The 21,833-nt window shown below is 37.4% G+C and overlaps 1 protein-coding gene across 8 annotated transcripts in view; it reads right to left on the reverse strand.

The window, feature by feature from the left end:
• The window catches only part of LOC134213035 (serine proteinase stubble), a 205,805-nt gene extending 190,873 nt beyond the window's left edge, over positions 1–14,932 (reverse strand). For 7 of the 8 annotated variants that reach the window (XM_062691520.1, XM_062691519.1, XM_062691522.1 and 4 more), the window contains exon 1: positions 14,790–14,932. The gene's annotated coding sequence lies outside the window, so the exon portion shown is untranslated. Of the gene's footprint in view, positions 1–14,294; positions 14,449–14,789 lie in introns of those variants that run through there. The other variant, XM_062691523.1, reaches the window with a different exon arrangement.
• Positions 14,933–21,833: the final 6,901 nt, after the last annotated feature.

The following is a 21,833-nucleotide window of genomic DNA, read 5'->3' on the forward strand; positions in this document are numbered from 1 at the left end:
TCCGAAGATTTAAGACACGATTCAGTATCCGTAAACTTGTTCATTGAAAAATGATTAACTTTTACGCGTTGATAAGCATAAAGAAGTCAAAAAGATATATTTCATGTCTGATGGAGCAGCGTCGCAGTACAAAAATCGTAAGAATTTTTCGAGCCTATGTCAATTTAAATCAATGTACGGAATTGATGCAGAATGGCATTTTTTGCTACATCACATGGCAAAGGTCCTTGTGATGCTATTGGAGGAACAATAAAGCGCATGGCCACAAGAGCAAGTTTAGCCAAAGAACGTGAGCATCCAATTAAAACTGCGAAAGAACTTTTTGATTGGGCAAATCGTAGAAAAGAAAAAGATTTAACCAAATTATCATTTTGTTTTACTACTACTGAAGAGTACGAAATAAAGGCTTCAGAGCTCAGCGAGCAATGTACTAACGCGAAACCGATCCCAGGAACCCAAACATTTCACTGTTTCATTCCATTGTCGGAAAATAAAATTAAAGCCAAACTATACTCAAACTGTGCTGATAATAATTCAAAAGTGTTCGATATTTTAAAAATTTGAATAAAATAAATAAAAAATAAGTATTAATAAACTGTTTTCATGATATCATAACCCATACCAAAATTCAAACCCAAAACTCTTAGAGTTTCTATAACAACATTGTGTAAAACTGCCACATTTAATTTAATACTTAGGATAATATTAATTCATTTTATTTATTTATACATATAATATTTATACATATAATATACATAATATCGATGAATACATAAATATGGAATATCATACAAACAACTTGTTTAACTCACGCAAGGCCCTTAACAATAAAAATCAGCATCAAACTGCGATTCTTGAAAAAAAAATAAACGGAAATTTTTTTGTTTATTATATGTGAAAATTGTGAAATGTTTGAAATGTCATAACTTTTTGTTTATTAGTTTACCATCACCAAATTTTTATGGTAGATAGCTAATATAATGGACCGTTTTCCCTAAAAAATTACGTTCGAAAAAGATAGGGTTTTGAGATATTTGAGTTTTGTGACAAAAATGATATTTTAAAGGCAAAAAATTTTTTTTTACTGTGCGCATTTTCTTAAGAATCACCATTTAGTTGTCTAACTTTGCTGAAAAATCATAACAATCGAACATTCCGTTTTTGCTGTGCAGCTTTTTAAATATTTTTGAACCATTTTCACATACACCCTTTTGAAAAGTTAGTCGTGACTCAATATGAAGATTTGATATCGAAAATGACGATTTAGATGAAATTGAAAAACTGTGCAAAGTTTCAACTCAATAGAAAATCATGAATAAAAATTTTCTTAAATTTTGATGCTGTTGCTTGGAATCGCTCACGTACGTTGACTCACTACTGCCATCTACTCAACTGATTGAGGAAGTGCGACCGTATATGCAATTGATTAGCAGCCGTCGAACGCAGCCAATACGTTTGACAATCGTTCCGCATAGAAATGATCGTTGCGCCATCTACAAATGATTGCCAATTGCATTCCAAACGTTTAATGCATTTGAATGAACGGTTGCTAATGTTTGCACACAATTTTATCTTTAAATGTAGACTATAATTCCATTTGGAATTCAAATAGAAAAATCGAAAATCCGACACAAATTCAAATCAGTATTCAGTGACAGATTCAATGTACAATTAGAAACATAAATCAATTCAAATGATGACCCAAAGCAAATCCAAGCCTTTGGGTTTGAATTCAGAGTGTTGAGATTGGGTTTAAATTTGAATTTTGATCTGATGAATTTGTAATACAATGTGTATTTATTTCGAATTTGAGTACGAATTGAATTTGTATTTTTATTTGGAATTAAACAAAATACTAATTTCAAATTAAAATTCAATCCCAAAGTCTAATTGTAATGTCAATCCAAATTTAAGCCTAAATTCATATACATTTCCAGTATCAAATTGAATCCACAATTAAAATGCGAATTGAATTTTGAATTGAAGTCTAGATGAAATCTGAAAGTTGAATCCAAGTTTTCATCAAAATTTAAACAAAAACATGGTATTGGGGGCTGGCCTAGGAATAGGCTACTAAAGTCGGTCCGAATGTTTTGGCAATGAATGCAACAAAAACTTGCCAAAACTTTGGGCCAGATCTCAAACATTTGTTCTAAAAAACTCCATAGGCTGAATACCCGAAATCTTACAAATAGTTGAATTCGAATTTAAAGCCAAACAGAATCTCAAATCAAAATAGTGAGAACGAAATGTGCCGTGCTCGCAAGTTGACCTTTTTTTCCTACCGTCATTTTTTCATGATTTAATCATGGCCTCATATTAAACGAGCTTTTGCCTTACGCAATGATTTTGTTGTAGCCGCTGTATTGCATTTGCATTCCTTTTGGGCCCGAGTTGTGCAAATTTGTTGTAACTATAGTGATTGCTGTGCTGGAAATGTGTAGATGGTGAACAATGAAATCGTCCGTATGATTATCACGGACTCCGTCAAGTGTAGGCCTTCTGGAAATCAGCTGGACAGCAGAAACGGCCACACAGCGCTCAAATGGCAGAGATGGATTAAAAGTCAAGCACATTCGGAAATATATATTTATTACGATTCAATTAAAGATTTATGAAATTAAATAGGTGCGAGCTGTATTGAGAAATTCGGAAGTTTTTTTTCATAACTCTATTATACTATTGATAATTATGGCATGAACAAGCTTATTGTAAGTGAAAATAGCCTCGGACCTAAAAGTCTGCAATTGGACACTGAATCTACAATAGAACACTTTCTAACTCCAGATTTTACGTAAATAACCATTGGAATTATTAACATTAAACGTATTTTCGGTTTGTTGTTTCAAAACAACATTGCGCATTTGAAGGTTAAATCATAAATTATCCCTAATTCATATCCGAGCTCAAGTCTAAATTCAAACTCAGTCCCGGATACAAACCCGGTGCCAAATTCAATTTAAAATCAAAATTCAATCCCCATGTCTAATCGGAATGTCAATCCAAACTCAATTCTAAATTTATGTTCACTTCCTGTGCCAAATTGAATCTACAATTAAAACACGAATTGAATTCCAGTTTGTGCTTTTTACATCGAATTTGATATCAAGTCTGAGAGTCTGAGCCTCTAGTTCATGTGCAAATTCAGCCGCAAATTATGAAGAAAGGCTATTGGGCCGAAAGTCAGTTGGACGACAGCCATTTGCCTGAAAATTATCCGAAAATGTCATTTGGCCGAACAAATCATTAGGCTGCCAAAAACTCGCCGAATAGGTAATGTGGTCATTTGGATGAAAGGGTCATCTGACCGAAAATGTCATTTGGCCAAATGGGTTATACGGCAGAAAAGTCGATCGGCTGAATTGGTCATTTGGCAATCGTACAATCGTAAATGTGAAAAGTGTGAAGGAACTAATGATAATTGAGAAATGAGAAGTGAGAAATAAGAAGTGCGATGTGAAAAGCAACTAAGGAGGAGTGAGAAATAAGGCATCTCATTTCTTACCTCTCACACCTCATTTCTCATTTCTCACTGAGAAAAGTTCAAAATTAGAAGTGCGAAGTGAGAAGTGGGAAAAGAATAAGTTAGGGACGAGAAGCGAGACGTCTCACTGTCATTGATCACTCACATTTCCTACCTCGCACTTCTCACTTTCCACAGTGAGAAGCAATGACGAATGAGACGTCTCACATTTCTAGCTTCTAATTCCTCCTTGTTCACTTCTCACTCATCATTTCTCACTAGCACTTCTCACTTAAGATTCGTTTCAATTATCATAAATCACTCTACACTTTTCATATTTTCTATTGGTCGACATTTTTGACCATATAACCGGTTCAGCAAACTTCAATTACGGTCGATCAAATGCACCTTTCTGCTGAACGACCATTCAGGCCAAGCCGCATTTTCGGCCGAATGATTTGTTCAGCCAAATGGCCACCTTGACCGTATGTCCCTTTTTGCTGTATGTCGCTTTCGGCCAAACCGTTTTCGGACTTAAAACTGTTACAGCCAAGCGCGTCCAATTCGGCCAAATGGAAATCGGCCAAATGGAAATCGGCCAAGTGACGTTCAAGCAAACGACTTTCGGTCGAATTATTTTCAGTACAACGACCCTTCTTTCCTAATAAGAACTAATACACCAAACAAGTTTCAAATAATATAACAAATCCATATTTAAATAATAACCCAATTTAAAATTCAAGTTCACTGCATTGTTCGAACCCGAATTCATTCTCATTTACAGATCCAAAATCAAATATAAATTGAAAAGTAAATTCCAATCCCAATAAAATTAAACCCAAATTCAATCCCACATTCAAAATCAAATTCACATCAAAACTAAAACCTTTATTCAAATCCATTTTCAATTCAAAATAAAAATCCGATTTCGAATCCACATACAGTTCTTAATTTTAATCTGAATGAAATCCACAACCCAAATTGAAATCTAAATTCAAATCCTATTTCAAATGGTAGCAAAATAAAATTTCCATGAAGAATTAGGAATTTTCCATTAAAAAATGGAAATTGCCAATAATGAAATCAGGGTATGAAAAATAAATAAATATCAAAGTTTTTCACAAACAACGCAAAATTTCCATAAATAATTAGGAGTTTTCTACAAAACAAATAAAAATTAGTATTTTTAAAAGCAGTTTTTTTATAATTGCAAAGAAGATTTTTCCATAAAGAAATCAAAATGTTCCACGAAAAAAAATCCATATATATAAAACTCAATGTTTGTATGTTTGTATGTATGTTTGTATGTATGTTCCAGCATAACTTCTGAACCCATTGATAGATTTCAACCAAATTTGGAACACACATTCTTTATCTTAAGGAGACGACGATAGGGGGGTTAAGCATGCTCTTTGTGAAGGGGGAGGGTGTGGAGGGAGGGGAATTGCTTAGTTATCGATCAACTCAGTGCAACTTCTGAACCCCTTGGCCGATTTCAACCAAATTTGGAACACACATTCCTTATCTTGAGGAGACGACGATAGGGGGTTTAAGCATGCTATTTGAAATAGGGGGAGGGTGTGGGGGGAGGGGTATTTCTTATTTATCGATCAACTCAGTGCAACTTCTGAACCCCTTGGCCGATTTCAATCAAATTTTGAACACACATCCCTTATCTTACGGAGACGACGAAGAAATGATTTGGGATGCTTTTTTGCAAAAGGGGGAGGGTGTAGGGGGAGGTGTATTTCTTAGTAATCGATCAACTTAGTGTAACTTCTGAGCCCCTTGGCCGATTTCAACCAAATTTGGAACACACATTCCTTATCTTAAGGAGATGACGATAGAAGGATTAGGGATGCTTTTTTCAAAAGGGGGAGGGTGTGCGGGAGGGGTATTTATTAGTAATCGATCAACTCAGAGCAACTTCTGAACCCCTTGGCCGATTTCAACCAAATTTGGAACATACATACTTTATCTCATGGAGACGACGATAGAAGGGTTAGAGATGCTGGAAAAGGGGGAGGGTGTGAGAGGGGAGTATTGTTTAGATATCGATCATTTAGATATCGGCATAACTTCTGAACCCGTTTACCAATGTATACCAAATTTGGAACCCATATTTTCTGTCTAAGGAAGACTATATCAGACTGGGTAGGAGTGTCATAGCTAAATGAGACAGAGGGTATATTTATTAAACGAACAGTTTAGTATACCTTTTCATCGCATGGATCAATTCAAACCAAATTTGTAAACACGTATTCTCTACCCAAAGGAAACTATTATAGAGAGGCTGGGAGGGACTTTTGGAATGCGGGAGGTTATTGGGGTTGGGTATTGTTTAGAAAACGACTTAAATTAAAATTCCGCTTATTTAGTTCATCCGAGGTTCTTTGACATTGTACAATGCTCCAAAAAAAATTGCCCGAGTTCCTAAAAAACGAATCCTTGACAATAACATTTTCCCGGTAATAACATTTCAAAAAATGACTTTAACGAAAATGATTTTTCCCGAAAATGATACTTCCCGATACACATATCCCAGAACATGACATTTCCCTGAAAATGACATATTTCTGAGTGAAGTAGGCCGTTAACATAACACTATTTGGCCTAAGGTCATTCGACGTGAAGGGCATTTGGGATATTTATGAACAGCATCAGAAAAATCTTTCATAGGAATCATGCATTTGCTGGGTAAAAAGCAACGATAATTGTAACCCTTAATCGGAATCATGGTTTGCCCAGTGAAAAGCAATAATTAATGTTTTTCTTCTGGATGGTGGATGTGATTGCTTCTTTAAGAGTAGGCATTTGATTTGCCCGGAATAAGGCAAAGGTGGGTGTGATCCCTTCTTTAAAAATATGCGTTTGTCCGGATTAAGGCATCGGTGGATGTTTTTCCATCTTAAGAAATAAACGTTTGCCAGGAATAAGGCTATTCAAACCCACGATCCCTTCTTCGAAATCAGTCAATGTTTCCAAAAGCCTTCTTTTAATCAAATGATGAAGTATCAATAAGTCAACACAATCACCCTGTTAACCAATTGGTTTTATCATTTTACGATTGTGAAAAAACTGCGAACCAAACTGGCAATTCCGAGCAAGGCCGGGTACATAAAGCTAGTAATGTTCATAAATTAATTAACATTAGGCAAAACAATCACAAAACATTCCACAAATATTCCATAAATATTTTTTCCATAAAAATCAAAATTTTCCACAAAATAATCAATAAGAAAATTTGAATAAAAAATACAGTAAAGCAATAAAATTGATATAATTTTCCATTTTGCTTTTTTCTATTTCTTTATGAACATTTTCATATTTTTTATTCTACTTTATAAATTTTTTCGTGGACAGTTTTTAATCTTTTTGAAAAAAAATGTTTTGTAGTAAATTTTGTAATTGTTCATTGCTATTTATTTCTGGAAATTTTGTATTTTCTTGGAACAATTCTTCTTTTATTATTGCAATTTTGTTTTTAAAAGTAGTGCTAATTTATTTTTGTTTTGTGGAAAATTCCTAATTGTTTATGGAAACTTTGCATTTTTGTAATAATTTATAATTTATTTGTTGTTTATACCCCAATTTTTTTATTTACAATTCCCTAATTTATTTTATGGTAAATTTATATTTTTAGGGAAGTCTATATCTTAGTATTGCAAACTTATATTTAAAAACAGATTCAAATACGAATTCAATGGCAATAATAAATTTGAATTATTCTGAATAAAAATCTAAATTTAATCTCGAGTACAAATCTTAATAAATAAAGATTGAAATTCTAAATCATTCCCAAATATATTCCCATTTAAAATACAAATTATGTCCACAACCACACCACAAACGATAAAATCGAAAAATAGATTCAAATCTAAATTAAAACCTGAATGTTAATCTAAATTCTTTCGAATTGAAAACTGATTAAAATCTCGATTTCTGTCCAAAATTAAAATACGAAGTTCAGTCACAGAATTTAATTCGAATTCAAATCAAACTATAATGTCTATTCAATGTTTCAAATCCAAATCTAATCCAAACTAAAACCCAGATTTTCAGATCCAGATTCAGATTCAAATCCAAATATGAAATAAAGCAAATTTAAATCTGAATTCAAATCCAATTGATTAAAAATATTAACATCCGAATTTAAATCCAAATTCAGTCAGAAATTGAAACTCGTATTTCGACTAAAATGTCAAGTCAATATCCCAAATTTGAATCCAAATTCAAAAATAGTTAAAAATTGAAACCCGAATTCAAATCCATCCAAGCTGAATCTCGAGGTCAAAACAAATTTCGACTGAAATGTCACATCTCTGTCCCAAATTCAAATCCATATCCCAATTTCAAATCCAAATTTAAGAACAGATTCAAATCCAAATTGAATCACAAATTGAAATCTGAGTTCAATTCTCAGTTAAAATCCAATTTCCGTTCAAATTTGAAATCCAAAATCAAAATCAAATTCAGTAACAAATCGAACAAACGAACCCAAATCAAAATTCAATTTAAATGTCAAATCCACAACCCAAACTTTAATGCATTTCTCAAAAGTGAATTTCAAACCAAATTAGGGTTTTAGTACCGGGAATACCGGTACCGGAATTCCCGGGAGTACCGACCAATTTTCGGTACCGAAATACCGGTACTGGATTAATGAAAGTACCGATATTTTCGGTACAAAGCAAAAACTTTGGGTAAAACTTCCGGTGGTTAAAACCACATTATTTGAATGCAGCAGCTAGTAAGAAAGATATTTTTTTTTACTAAAATTTCCAACACCTGACAATAGAGGTAATAAAATATAGAGGACGATTGTCACTGCGGTTCCCTTTGTTATCATTCCCAAACATGTTGGGTACCTATCTGTCAAAACGTACTGATTTTTCCTTCGTTGACATTTAGTGCCCTATCCTTGCCAGCAAAAGATGTTTCGACAGCGACAATCAATTTGGACAAACGTCAGGCGTCCGATGACGTACCTCAAGACAATCAAACCGCAACGACATCGTCACATCCCAAAAAAATCGTCACACTTCATCAGTATTTTTCCAAATCGTCCCCGCTTGAGGCAAGAGTGTTCCTGTAAGTTCGATTACTGCACCAGGATTCGTAAAGATGTAAAGACAAGACAACGACTCAGAAAAGTTGAAAGGAAAATACTTGTCGATGCTTCATGATTCACAAGCAAAAGTTCGCCCTACTTCTGTAGACCCAGAAAGAGCGTTCTCTGTTTCTGGAAGCTTCGCTACTAAAATGCGATCCTGTACGTCTGACGAAACATTGAATATGCTGTGCGTTCTGAAATCCCATTTCAAGGATAAGGACAAGCCCCAAGACAAGTGTTGAATACATACAAAGCAATGAATAAAGTTTGAAAAGTTACCAATAGTTACCTGACTTTTTATTTATTTAAATGATTTTCGAAAAAATCGCCCAGTACCGGTATTTTCCAGGTACTCCCGGTACTGAGGGTTCAGTACCGTAGTACCAGGACTCGCCAAGAAGGGTCAGTACTAAAACCCTAAACCAAATTAAAACTTCTTTTTTTGGAAAGGTGATTAATTTTGATACACATAGTTAAGTTTGCCATTTTAAGATGTTTTTATGAAATACTAGTCGACCCTGCAGACGTTGTCCTGCATAGTAGGCGAGAATGTGCGTTCCGAACTGCCCATGCAAAGTTCGCATAGAAATCACAATTTTAGTTTTTCACGATTTGCTCAACTTTACTCGTAATTTTCGCATTAGGAAGTATCATATAAACCCGTCGGAAACTATAACGAATGTTTCTGCTGAAGAAATGAAAAAAATCCATCCAGCCGTTTTCGAGTTATGCGGATACGAACACAGACCATTTCATTTTTATATATAAGAAGATAAGACTAGTCGATCCGGCAGACGCTGTCCTGCATAGTATGCAAAAATATGCGTTGTGAAGTTACCAAGTGTAAAATCCATACGGATCTTAATTTTAGCTTATCACGATTTACTCAACCTTACTCGTGAAACGCGTCGGAAACGATAACGAACATATTTGCCGAAGGAATGAAGAAAATCCATTCAGCCGTTTTCGAGTTATGCGAATACGAACACTGACCATTTCATTTTTATTATATAGAAGATATATATAGAGATTGTGGAAAAAGATTCGGCTGCCGGTGGGACTTGAACCCACACTGTTCCATTAAGTACATGGACGTATTACCCATTGTACAACAGCTGTTCTTGCGAGAAGTTTTCCATAACCAGCTAATAACGATGGGATATCAGTCAAAGTAAAAATCTGATTCCCTCACAAGTCATCAATCAAGAAAATTTAAACTAAAACTGATTTAAATCCAAATGAATTTGTAATTGATGTCAATTTAGAGTTCAATCCAAACTTAATTACGAATTCAAAGCCAGTGTCGGTAACAAATTGATACGCGAATTCAAATCAAAATTCGACTAAAATATCAAACCCGTATCCATAATTCGAGTCCTTTCCCAAAAGTTGAATTTAATTTTCAATCCATTTTTATAAACAGAATCAAGTCCAAATTCAATTTCAAATTGAAATTTTTAAGCCAGAATTCAATCAGTCCCAAAATGATACTCGAATTCAAACAAAATTTAAAAAATTTTAAAACCATATATCAAACAAAAATCCATAAATTTCCAAATTCAAAACTAAATTTAAATTCGAGTTCATTCTCAAAATTCAAATACTACCTAGGCATTGTTATGTTGTTATACTGCCGCTAACCGCAAGTCAGACTTATCTGGATATGGGTGCCATGTACAGATAAGTCTGACTTGCGGTTAGCGGCAGTATAATTTTGATATGAAATAAAATTGGCCGAAGACAAAAATTATAACACACGTTGTTTTAAATAACAACAATTGATAGACTTGAGTTATGATTTTGTTATGCATTCCTGATCGGGTAGCTATCAATTCCCCGACACGAAATCAATCGTTGGGATGCAGAGATGATTCTGGTCCCTGATAAGTACACTGCCGCTAACCGCAAGTCGAGCACATCTGAATTTTTGGCAATTTTGAGTAATTATCATGTATCACTTTATTTTCACATGTACTATGCGTTATGCTATTCCACGCGAGAAGTTTGTTCTAGAAAAGTGGAATACAATACCAAATCAAATTGTCCCATATGGCAAAGTAACCGTAAGTTAGTCACATCGAGTAAAAGTATACTCCCTTCGTAAAATGTCATACAAACTGTTCATATTTGTTCAATACATGTGCTCAGAACACCTCTCAAATACAAAAACAAATCATTTCGAAAGAAAAATGCGGAAGAAAATTGTGTACACATTTAAGTTTATGTTGTGGTTGGAAGTTAGGTTGAATTTGAAGATGAATGAAGATTGATGGATAGTGGAATATACGTTGCACTAAGTACGCTATCCATCGTTTCACTTTTTTTCACAATATAACGTGTTGAAACTTGATTTTTATTTATTTATTAACACCGTCTTCAATAAAACAATCGTACAGTTTGAACTTAAAAATTAATTCTACTTATTCTATTTATATTCTATGAATTACATCCTGCAAGCTATTATCATGAACCACAGAAATTCAAAGCCACTAATTTCAAGAAATGATCATTAACTTTCAGAAATCCTCAGAAATGTATATGGATCGAATTGCAAATTACTTAGAAATCTTATGATCGTTCAAGAATGCTCTAAGGTTCAATGTCTTATTTCGGACAATTAGGGATGGAATTAGGAAATTAGGGATGATTATAGTTTTACAATGGACCTCTAACAATTTATCTAAACTTGGTAGAATTTATAACTAAGACTTTTTATAAACTTGATATTAATCATACTAGCAGATTTCAACAATCTTTATCTTCTACAGAAAGTCATATAGAATTTCAAACATTCTTTCGAGAACCCAGAAATATTTTAAAAAGAAACCATTGCGTACTTCCTGGAAATGTTTAATAACCTTACGGAAAACCATAAAACCATCAAATAAGGATGTTTTGGATCATTTAGTAATCAGTAATCTGTGTTCGTTCGATCATTTAGTAGTTTGTCTATAACTTGTTACAAAGGCTTAATTTCATAATGTGTTGTATGGTGGACTTCTAGTGTAATGGTTTTTCTTCAACTCTGCCTAACAAGTCGATGTTCGAATTCCACTATTGAAGTAGTTAAAGTACTAATTGCTGTACTTATACCAAATGATAACAAAATTTCCAATCATTTAGTATAAGTTACTGTTACTAACGCTGTAGCTCTGTAAATAGTGAAATTTAAACAACGAACTGTTAGGCAGAGTTGTAGATAAAACTTGGCGCTAGAAGACCACCTTATAACAGATTCTGAAATTAAGCCTCTGTAATGAGTTATTGACAAACTACTAAATGATCGAACGCAGATTACTAAATGATTTTACACATTTAATTTCTTGGAAAGCCTAAGCCACATTCTTGGATTAAAAATACTTAGAAATTTTCTTGGATAAAAAATCCTTCTGAACTGTCAGAAGACTTTTTGGAAAAGAATACTTTCTTTAAAATTCCGGATACCTTCACGATTATCAGTTTATCCTTAATTTAATTTTGAAATAATTAATTTTAATAAATTTGTTAGTAGTAAAACTGGAAAAGTTTTTGTTCAAAGGTGTGTAGCATATATGTTTTCCTTCAAGCGGGAAATGAAATACTTGCATAATGTTGCGGAAAGAAATACTTCACCTGTCATAAGACGAGTTTATACAATCTAAGACTAAGTCGAGTCAAGTACGAGACACTGAAGACAGCCTTACTTTTGAGGTCGAAATACGTATCTGTCAAGATACAATTAAGTGGTGGAATTCAATGGGATTGTATAAACTCGTCTTATGACAGGTGAAAACATTCCACTAAAAAGCTCAAAATAATTTTCTTATCTAGAAATACTTGTTGAGTTTTGATATCGAAACTACATTACCGATTTTATATTATGCCTAGGACTACCATCACGATATCACGAAAATCTGTGATGTGAGCTTTCAAAGCATCTAAGTGTTTCAAAATGTTTAGTTTGCATGCTTCACCATGTTTGTTATTAGAGCATTATATTTTTTACAAATTTGAGTTTTGCTCGACGGAATGTGACTGACTTGCGGTTACTTTTCTCATTGAGATGAAAAGTAATCGCAAGTCAGTCACATTGCGATTTCCAACACGGCAAGTGAGTTTTTCACTTTGTAGCCACTGTGATTCATTAAATATTCAAACAATCTTTGGTGCGTTACGTTTAGAGCTGATCAAAATTTCTTATAACACAATTTTTGAAGAGAAAAATTACAAAAACTTTGCAAGCAGTTTTCTCATTTGCACGTTTTTCAAGATAAGCTCGACTTGCGGTTAGCGGCAGTACAATACTCGCTCTACCAATCCTTTTCTTTCGTAGTTACTGGCCATAACCACTGGTCAGTGTCGTCATTAAATTAAGAATCATGGGGATTCCGAATTTGTTAATTAGACCCTATATTTACTTCAAATCACGTAGCTGCCAATCCCAGTTGAATTAAAAAATCGAATTGAGATTGAAATACTGTAAAAGCTAACTATTTTCAGTGAGTACTCGATCGACCTAACTTCTTATATCTAGACTAACATTTGAAAAGGGCGTAACAGACAAAATTTATTCCTTATGATTCTTTGTCCACATATATAGCTATATACGCAGACGAAGAATCAGAAGGAATAATTTTTGGCTGTTACGCCCTTTTCAAATGTTGGTCTAGATATGTCTTGTTGAATATGTTTTATTATTTAAATTTGGGACATTAAAACTTCATCTAATGTACATAAGTATTAAGCTGTACAAATTCGTAGGTGGAACGAGTCTTGACTATGCTATAAGAGTAGCATCAGTTCCAACCGTAACGTAACATATATCGAATTGGGACTACATAATCACTATCCCCCATCTCTTATGAGGAAGGGAAGGATGGTTGATTGGACACCGATTTGAGTGAGATGCAGAAAAGTCTACGACCTGCCATAGCTGTGGTTGAACCTACGACCTTCTGCCAATAAGGCGAAAACGGTATCCACTGCACCACAGAGCTCGTCTTCATTTAGTCTTCATCTAATATACAGTTCATAAAATGACTATATATTAAGAACCAAACATAGTATTCCACGCTTTTTGAAATTTTTGAAGAACTCTCCCCATAGTGAATTTCTGGATCCTCACTGTATAAAACACTAGGCACGAAAATTCTCGCAAAGGGTTAACCCCGAAGGGCTATGATGAACTCAGCTTAGAATAAATTTCTTCTGGTTCGTAGACACGCATCAAGATTTTCGATTGTGTCTATGGTGTTGGTACAATCATTCTCAAATTTCAATAATCGAGTCCTCGAAGTTTTCTATGCAAAATCGCATCATTTCACTTATTTCCCAATGAATCTCTACAAAAATTGTGAATCAAAGCGCAATTTATTATTGGCACATTCCAGAATATTTCTAGACGAAGTACTTCATTTCACTTTTTTAACAACGGAGAACACAAATATAAATCATGATTCGAACGAATCGTGCACATTTTTTTGGGAGATGAATCCGACGTTTTCCAACTCACGATTGATTAGTTCTGAGATTTTGAGCTCTTCCCAACACTGGTCGATGATCCTTCGGACGATATCCTGAGAAGCAGATTCAATTGCTGAGGACTTAATCGTTTTTGCTCTATTCCATAACGATCAATCCAAGAAACCGTTTCAAACGACTAAGCGTTTGCATTTTTCAGCTCATCACTTTGTATACATTTCATGCAATCGGCTTATCATAAATTATTCAATCACTCACGGTTTCAAGAAACTCCTCGGGTAGACTACGCTTCCTTCATGTCATCCTAAGTAGTGGCTTCGTCCTTCACTTGTTTCGACATAGTATTATTACACAGCACTGGTGATTTTCTTATCTTGAAAACATAAAAACTCTTCTCGAATTATATCGATGAACAACACGTCCAACAGTTCTGAAGCAAAAGAGTATTTCAATCCATTCAACGATTTTCATTCATGTTAGTCACTCCAACATCGATCCAATTTTCACAGTCCTTTTGCACTTAGCAATATTTCTAACAAATTTCACTTGTGCTGATCAGTAATTTATGTTTCTACTGCGATTGAATCAAATAAGTTTTCCCAGTCACCAAGTCCTCGATCCGCAGGACATTTGTTCACCAAACAAAAATAATTCAAACCCTGAACCCTTGTAGCTTTTTTCCCACGATCCACCAAAACATCCCGTTCACCAACAAATTCCCACCAAGAACCAGAAACCGTTCCCGATCCTTACTCGATAAACTCCGGAGGTTCCGCGATCGTAGGCAAAAACGCTTGCTAAACGCTTGTATGATTCGGACTTCTTAGCACATCACCGTAGGGGAACTCGACACAAACTGAACGATAAAACATAAAACAACGCAGGTAATCAGACCCCTCAGCCAGTCGTCAGCACGGGGGTCGGAGCGGGCGCGGCAACTCTAGAGGCCCCCCTTTTCCAAGCGAGGGGTCTTTGGATGTGGTCGAACAAGAGAGCCTCCGCTGCGCTGCTGAAGAGAGTGTGTTGGGTAACGCACGCGCGCGCATACAGTTCCGTGGCTGAAGAAGTCGCGAGCGGGAGAGAGAGCGAAAGACTCGAGCGAAAAAAGCCAAATTGGTGGGTTTTGAAGCCAAGCGCGCGCGGTGCTGCAAGCAGAAGAAAACAAACACAAGAAATGAGGAAAAAAGCGATCGCGGACTCGATCGCGTGGTCGGAACTTACGGTTGGGTTTGGAGAGGTTCGCTGGGCAGAGTGATGCGAAGAAAGACGGACCAAGTTGGATTGCGGGGGAAGTGCATGAATTATGTTGCCTTTTCTCACTCTCTCTTTCACTTGGCACGGTGGGATCGCTCAGTGTGGTAAGCTTGGTAGCAAAATTTTTACAAATTTACAAATTTTGTAATAGAACGTACGTTTTTGATTATTCTAATGTTAAATGCTTTTGATTTAAACGATAGGAACCCGCCCATGAGAATACTTTTATACACTTGAAAGTCGTTGAAACATGCTTTCTTAGCATCGCATTCAATTATGAAGAAGTTTCAATAATGTTATACATCTGAGTCATATCATGTATGATACATGACTGATCAGTCTGATGAGATTCATCTCAAGCTTGATTGCTTCTTTCATTTGCCGGTTTTGCAGTTCTTTATCATCGCAATCCATTCCAGTCTATAAGCAAATAATCATATCTTCTGGGTACATTCTACCGTAGTGAGTGCCTTTATAACGTGTAACAACAAACAAAATCCTTGATCGAGATTTGACCAAATAAAAAAGAAGATACTCCAAATACAGTGACTGGTAGAATAATTAGTACTACAATTGGCTGTTTTAATAAAAATCCTAGTTCGTACACCTAAATCTGTTTTTTCGTGATACAAGACAAAAACGAAACCTGAGAAATAACCACATGGCGTGTTCGATAAATCATACAATTTTGGCGAGGCTTGTAGTCCGATCAACATGATGATCCCTGTGCCGTTCGTCCATCGTAACATTACGTGCAAATATAATAAACCGTTCACGAAAGCGAAAGAATGGATTTAGCTCACTTTTTTATATATATTTTGCTCATAAAAAGAAAGACTGTTATTACTGCCTACCAAGCACACCATCAAACCGGCGCCAATACACATCCGCGGGAAGGGAAAAATCGCTCGAATTCAAATGATTGAACTTCGGTCGGATAGCTGCTGCTGCTCGCCCGGTGTTGGGTTGTTTGTACCGAGGGGGAGCAATACATGCATACCTGCACAGAGCCCCAGATGGACTGCTGCAATGCGGAATTTGCGGATTTTTTTCGTGCCGATTGGCACGAATAATGAGGGGCGCCCACACACACGAAACGAGATGCTGCCAGCCATGCGAAATGGTGTGGCAGTCGTGTGGGTGGCCAAACAACCGAATAGCGGAAGTGTTCCCCGATGCTTTTGTGCCGCCAGTGAAGCGTGCAGCGGATTGGACTTTCTTGGATCGTAACTGCTTGAATGGAAAGAAAAAGTGTCATCCAAATTTGGAGTCAAGTTTAGTGAGCATACTTTAAAAAGTGAATTCACAGACATGTTTCTGGTGACATGGCAGATTTATCTATCCAGGACTGCCCGGACTGAAAATATAGCAATAGCAAAAAGTTATCAATAGGCTGGGCAATTTGAACATCGAACCCAAGCATGAGCTTTGAAGACATATTGGTTCAGTTTCTACTAGAGCTCATTAGGCCCGATGCCCACGTACCGTCTATTCAACGCAACGTGCACGCAGAGTTGAAAAGACTGTTATTAAAGGCTTTCAAAAATGAAAATTTTTGTGAAAACTACAATTCTCGATTGATTTATACTTTCGATTTTCACTGGTTTCGAGTAGACCTGCGCAACGATTAAAATTGTATCGGCGACGGCATGATGGATATCTTTCAGCCAGCGGCGGCGGCGTGGCAGCGTCACGCCATCAGTAGTCGGCTGCGGCGGCGAGGCAGCTTTGCGATGGAATTCGGCCTTGTTCCAATTTTATGCATAACAAGATCCTCCAGGAATGCCTCCGGAAGTTCCTCCAGGAATTCCTCCGGAAGTTCCTCCAGGAATTCCTCCGGAAGTTCCTCCAGGAATGCCTCCGGAAGTTCCTCCAGGAATTCCTCCGGAAGTTCCTCCAGGAAGTCCTCCGGAAGTTCCTCCAGGAATTCCTCCGGAAGTTCCTCCAGGAATTCCTCCGGAAGTTCCTCCAGGAATTCCTCCGGAAGTTCCTCCAGGAATTCCTCCGGAAGTTCCTCCAGGAATTCCTCCGGAAGTTCCTCCAGGAATTCCTCCGGAAGTTCCTCCAGGAATTCCTCCGAAAGTTCCTCCAGGAATTCCTCCGGAAGTTCCTCCAGGAATTCCTCCGGAAGTTCCTCCAGGAATTCCTCGGAAGTTCCTCCAGGAATTCCTCCGGAAGTTCCTCCAGGAATTCCTCCGGAAGTTCCTCCAGGAATTCCTCCGGAAGTTCCTCCAGGAATTCATCCGGAAGTTCCTCCAGGAATTCCTCCGGAAGTTCCTCCAGGAATTCCTCCGGAAGTTCCTCCAGGAATTCCTCCGGAAGTTCCTCCAGGAATTCCTCCGGAAGTTCCTCCAGGAATTCCTCCGGAAGTTCCTCCAGGAATTCCTCCGGAAGTTCCTCCAGGAATTCCTCCGGAAGTTCCTCCAGGAATTCCTCCGGAAGTTCCTCCAGGAATTCCTCCGGAAGTTCCTCCAGGAATTCCTCCGGAAGTTCCTCCAGGAATTCCTCCGGAAGTTCCTCCAGGAATTCCTCCGGAAGTTCCTCCAGGAATTCCTCCGGAAGTTCCTCCAGGAATTCCTCCGGAAGTTCCTCCAGGAATTCCTTCGGAAGTTCCTCCAGGAATTCCTCCGGAAGTTCCTCCAGGAATTCCTCCGGAAGTTCCTCCAGGAATTCCTCCGGAAGTTCCTCCAGGAATTCCTCCGGAAGTTCCTCTAGGAATTCCTCCGGAAGTTCCTCTAGGAATTCCTCCGGAAGTTCCTCCAGGAATTCCTCCGGAAGTTCCTCCAGGAATTCCTCCGGAAGTTCCTCCAGGAATTCCTCCGGAAGTTCCTCCAGGAATTCCTCCGGAAGTTCCTCCAGGAATTCCCCCGGAAGTTCCTCCAGGAGTTCCTCCGGAAGTTCCTCCAGGAATTCCTCCGGAAGTTCCTCCAGGAATTCCTCCGGAAGTTCCTCCAGGAATTCCTCCGGAAGTTCCTCCAGGAATTCCTCCGGAAGTTCCTCCAGGAATTCCTCCGGAAGTTCCTCCAGGAATTCCTCCGGAAGTTCCTCCAGGAATTCCTCCGGAAGTTCCTCCAGGAATTCCTCCGGAAGTTCCTCCAGGAATTCCTCCGGAAGTTCCTCCAGGAATTCCTCCGGAAGTTCCTCCATGAATTCTTCTAAAAGTTCTTCCAGGAATTCCTTCAGAAGCTCTTCCAGCAATTTTTACTGAAGCTCTTCCAGGAATTTTCCCGGAAGTTCTTCCAGGAGTTTCTGCGGTAGTTTATCCAGCAGCTCCTCCAGAAGATCTTCCAGGAATTCCTCCGCAAGCTTCTTCAGGAATTTCACAGCAGGTTCCTCTAGGAATTCCTCCTTAAGTTCTTCCAGTAATTCTTCTGAAAGTTCTTGTAGGAATTCCTTTAGAAGTTCCTCCAACATTTTCTCAGGAAGCTCTTCCAGGAATTTCTCCGAAAGTTCCTACAGGAAATTTTTCGTAGGATCCTTCAGGAGTTTCTCCGGAAGTTTATTCAAGAATTCCTACGGAAGTTCCACCAGGATATTCTCCTTAAGTTCCTCGAAGAACTCTTCCGGAAGTTTCTGCAAGAATTCCTCCGGAAGGTCTACTAGCAGTTTTTTCGGAAGCTCTTCTCGGAATTTCTCTGGAAGTTATTCCAGGATTTCCCCCGGAAGCGTGATCAGATTTTTTTTCCATAACTTCTTCTTGAAAGGTTCGTCCAGAAATTACTCCAGAAATCTTTCAGAAGCTCCGCCAGGAATTTCACAATAAGCTACTCCAGAAATCCAAATTATTAAATATAATTTCATTCGCTTATTTCACTGATACAAGAACTTATCATAAATTACTTCGAGAACTCTCCTGAAATTCACATGGAATTTCTCTTTACTTACAATGGATTTTTTTTTCAATTTTGCTTCTACGAGATCCTCCAGGCTCGCAAAAAAAATCATCCCTGATTTTCCGCGGAATTTACGTCAAGAATTCTTCTTGATATTCCAGGAAGTTCCATGATATTCCTTGGAAAATTCCATGAATAGCGCTGGGGTATTCTTCTTTCAGAAAAAAATCAGAATGAAATTTTTGTAGGAAAACCCTAAAATTTGAGGTATTTTTAAAGAAATTTTATGAGGAACGGAAAAATCTAGCTGAGTTTCTAAACAAAATTTACATTTAATTGCATATCATTCGGCAGCTCGGCCGTACGAAAATTTTTTTTTGTTAAATATCTTGGCTGTGCATATGCACTGCACATGTTTCGAAATGGACAAATTGATATGAAATTTGCAAAAAAGGATCCACGTGTCTTGTAGGGACTCGAACCTTCAACCTCCTACTCTCAAGATAGGCGTGATAACCCCTACACAACAAGACCACTTAAAGGTCCCGTTTGCGGAAAAGCCATCAGAATCCGAGTACCGAGTATTGAAACCAAGTGGCCCAGGAGTCCTAAAAATGTCCTATCCGCATTGGTTTGTAAAATCATTAAGTCTGAGGTGTCACACGACCTATTTTGACTCAATTTAGAACATGTCCATTCCGTACATCTCTTGGGTTGTGGTAAAATATTTAGCGACAGATGGAGTCTGATTGAAACACGTTTATTTGATAGTTTTTAAAAATATAATAGAAACTTTTCTTTACATTCTGGTGGATGTTCGTTTTTGAAAGCTTAAATATTTTCAAGAGCTTTTTTGTTTGGTGTCTTAGATGCAATTACGATGCAATTTCAAGATGATGTCATTGTTCCAAGAAATGACAAGAAAATATCTCAGAAGCACTACAGCTTCCACTATAGATATAAATTCCTCTCCAAATCCTTATTTAACGGAAGAAATCAATCTGAAGCTCTAAAACTTAATACACTACATCACATCCAAACGTCTCAAGCTAATTATTTCTTAAAACCAAGAGAAGGCTAACTACACATCGAAGTAATAAGTTACTCGCAGCGACCCAAAAAAAGACCAAATCCGGTTCAACTGGGTCGGTTTCTGCCAAGAGCCCAACCGTGTGACTCATCATTTAGCAGCTTTGACTGGCTCGGCTTGTCATGATTCTTCGAAACCAAAAGACCTCGACGCCGTCGCAAGCGTGGAACCGGAGATGGGAAATTTTCACTTTTCGGATCTCACCTTGAATGCGGCTGGCCCGGCTGTCTGTGGGTTCGCATATTTCGTGCCTCCAAGGACGTTCACAAAGCCATGAGCACCGAAATTCATGCTTCGACAGTGACAAATGACTGCGGCCGCACCATCTTCTCGGCAACGACGACGTCGACCGCTGCAAAATCCTACATGATGCGAACAATTACTACATCCGCCATCCGAAACCATCACCAACCATCACTGATCCACTGCATCTTCGTCATCGTGCCACAGAGAGCCGTTGTCGAGGCTGATGGATTTCCTGAGGCAAACATCATCGTAAGCTCGGCAGCAGAAACGGAATCAAAACAAACTGAACCGAACGGAGCCACACGGCCCCGGGGGCTATTGGTTTATGATGTGTATCCGAATTTGGAGTCTGTCTGCGGTTAGATAAGCCGCCAGTCTGCCAATGCAACACGGATGACCGACGGCGGACAAACGGTTGGCCAGATGCGGCGATGAAGACACGATGACGTGAAGTCGGGCGAGATTTTATTTATTTTGATGCATTTAACTGCCACTTTTTTTTTTGGGGCACATGTTGGTCGACGAGTCTCGCCAGTCAGTTATCCAATTGAATCTAATTTTGAAGCCCGACAGATAATGGCGACGGAGAAAGGTTTTGCACTCGAATGTGATGCTGGTATTCACCAACGGTGGATACAATTCCTTTCACACTATACTGAGTGTCTTGTTATTGGGCCAGTTTGCCTTTCTCTGTTGGTTGGTTTGATGGCGGATTAAAAAAAAATGCGACCTTTAGACAAATTTCGAATGAAAGAGTACTTGCGATTGCTTAGAAAATGAGTGAACGTCAATACACCAACATGTCGCATTAACAATAATTACACCCGGAACTGAGAAACTCCACAGATTTCCGGACGTTTGTACGAGTGAATGTAGATGTTCAAAAGTAAAATAAAAATAATTTTAAATCAAATCCTTCAAATCATTCAATCTCATCAATTTTTGTAGGACTTTAAAGGGTTTAACTTTCCGCTAACTATTTAACCAGGTAAAGTTTGGGGTAGTAAAATAGAAAATGTGACAAAATCAAAAAGAAAATTATTTTAATTTTTCTAATTTGAATCAAAAATTTGAATCAATTCATGTTTCGGAAAGGCAGAATGCGTGAACGGAACCCCAGTCATTCCTTGTCAAAAAGGATTACAAAATTATTGACAGGTACTCAGAAATGATTCAGAGTAAACAACTGAAATGAAAATCTTGCGGTATTATTTACAAAAATAAAAAGGACAATTAAAAAGTTGAAAATTGTTAGGGATGACAAAATCAGGTCGAAAACCTGATAAAATCGGGACGAGATAAAATCGGGTCAATATCGTATAAAGAAATGTCTTTGGAAAGCTTTATTTTCGATGGCATTGAAAAACTTTCAAA

The sequence above is a fragment of the Armigeres subalbatus genome, chromosome 2 (assembly GCF_024139115.2).
Source record: "Armigeres subalbatus isolate Guangzhou_Male chromosome 2, GZ_Asu_2, whole genome shotgun sequence".
In the NCBI taxonomy this organism is placed as follows: Eukaryota; Metazoa; Arthropoda; class Insecta; order Diptera; family Culicidae; genus Armigeres; species Armigeres subalbatus.